Source organism: Orycteropus afer, unplaced genomic scaffold (assembly GCF_000298275.1).
Source record: "Orycteropus afer afer isolate SDZICR_OR568_19922 unplaced genomic scaffold, OryAfe1.0 scaffold00535, whole genome shotgun sequence".
Lineage (NCBI taxonomy): Eukaryota > Metazoa > Chordata > Mammalia > Tubulidentata > Orycteropodidae > Orycteropus > Orycteropus afer.
Genome location: NW_006922122.1, coordinates 135,991 through 138,523, shown reverse-complemented (window position 1 = coordinate 138,523; position 2,533 = coordinate 135,991).

The window sequence follows — 2,533 nt, the reverse complement described above, 5'->3', positions numbered from 1 at the left end:
TGTTGTTAGCGTTGAGTCCATTTTGACCCATGGTGACCTCATGTGTGCAGAGTAAAACTGTTCCATCAGGTTTCCAAAGCAGTGACCTGAAGCAGATCACTAGGCCTGTCTCCTGAGCAGCCTCTGGGTGAGTTTAAACCTTCAAACTTTTGTCTAGTAGTAAAGCACTTAACCCATTTGTGCCACCCAGGGACCCCTCTGTCTGAATAGCGAGATATAAATAAATCTTATATTTTGGTAGAAATTTTGCCCCTTTCAAATCATTGTAACACATAACTTTATATTTCTATTCACAACAGTTATGTGATATAGTTGACATGTATTGTATAAGGAATGGAGTTTTTTAAGACATGTAGAAGTAGTGTCACAATTTCTTTAACTAAGAGAGGTTATCTAACTTTATCCTGAGTGCCCTTTCAAAACACCTGTTTTATTTATTTCTGCAGATCCACAGAGGTTGTAATGATATGATCACAACATAACTGTCAACTAACACAGAAACATCACTTTTTACCTTGTCTTCTACTTTGATTCTTTATCGTTGATAAAATGTACCTTCCTAGGCCTCTAAAGGCCAACCACTTCCTGAACTAATATTTCAGTGGGCTGAAGACTCTCAGAGCTGTCTACCTCTCCTGCTATGCTCCAGCAGTATCTAGTACCAGTGAAGTGCACATCACTGATAATGTCCACTAAAGTAAATGAAGTCAATCTGAGGCTGTTGTGAAGTTACTTCACTGATATGGAGAGAACCTGTCCCTGGGCCATGACCTATTATATTAGCAAAAATAGGACTGTTCATTTCATTTGCCAAACTTCAAAGAGTTTTCTTATCAGCTTTTTAATTAAACAAACAAAGAAAGTATCAACTCTGGTCATCATTGGTCTGCCTACCTATTTCCTTTGTAGGGATAAAGCTGAGCCTGGGAACAATCTGAGTTTGGGGCATTAACTGGTCTCAGAATGTGATGAATGATGATCATTTTTACATGAAGAAACATATAGGTGCACCTTTTTCTTTTTTGGATAATTTACTAGATTTTGCCAGTTATTAAATCTAAATGATTCAAGACAATTATTATGAGTTTGGGGAACACATTGCTTTTTGGGGGTTAATGCATTACTCAGATTCCTTCATAAGGAAAATTACTTGAAATATTATAGCAACTCTGGAGTCAAAATTCCGTCAGTAATATTTTAAGCTGCTGCCACATTTACCAAGAGATTGTCTGTGACCTGCAAAATGAAGAATTAGGCTAAAGGCACATTTTGTCATTATTTTGAAAAGAGTAGCAGCAGTAGAGAAGTAGTTGAGTAAAACATATTAGAGCAACGTGCAATTCCAGCTATGGAATGGATTTGATAATACATAATAACACTGACTCTGAATTTTCAGTATGAACTGAGGAAAGATGTGCAATTAATTCATCCTTAATAATTGAGTACCTATTAAGAGCAAAGAAATGTGTCAGATAACGAGAGCTCAGAACAGGGTCAAAATGACACAATGCCTGACATTTTTGCATTTAAATATTAATAGTACAGACAGATATTAATGAAAATATCATAAATATACTTAAGACAAATGAATGCATAGGCACAATAGAAGTATGTGATAGGGATTAAAAGCCGTCCACAAAGTCAGAGAAAGTGAAGTGAAAATCTATTTTTTGGGGTTTGTCTAACACTACTTTCTTCATTTGGGAACATATTTTACCTCCAAAACACAGTAAACTGTAAAATAACATGACTTGAATTAGGTTAGTTCAAAAGTACTCTGAATTTTTTTTCAAACAGGGGTAGAATGCAATTAAAACATTATTTCTCTTTCATAGTATATCTGTATGTATAGAAACCCAGAAAATCAATGTTGTGGTCTCTTGAAACATGAACTAAAATAATATACTCTAACAGAAAATAACACAGACATGAAAAGAGAAGTTGAGACTGAAGGCTAGCATAACAAGTTTGGCTGAGCCTGAACTTCTATTTCATATTATGAGCCAATAATTTCACGGGTCAATAATTTCCTCCATTATATGTCAATTTGATTTTCTGTAACTGAAAAACAAAGAAGTCCTATTTAATATAAAATGGATAACCATTAAGTATTGATAGTGACAGATTATAAGATGTGAGTCACTTCTGCTGATGAGTGCTATGTTATAAAAAAAAAAAGGATGATTTAAAATACATATCTTGGGATAAAATATGTTGGAATAAAATCATCTGCCTATTTATGAAGGTTTTTGAAGATGACTGATAAAAATATGTCAGGATATGATTTTCTTAGCTAATTATTCACATTGCTCAAGTAAAATGAAAGTAAAACAAGAATTGACCTGAAGTAAGTAGTCAATTCTTGGAAGAACAGGAGAGATAACACTCTCTGTGTTGGCAAGCAACTTCTGACAAGAGTATACGATAATTGTCCTTGTATATTTTCTTGGGCCAATCTATTTAGAATGAAATTCCTCCATCTCTTACACTTCCATCTGTTCCTTCCCTTTATTCTCTCAGGGAAGGAGTAACT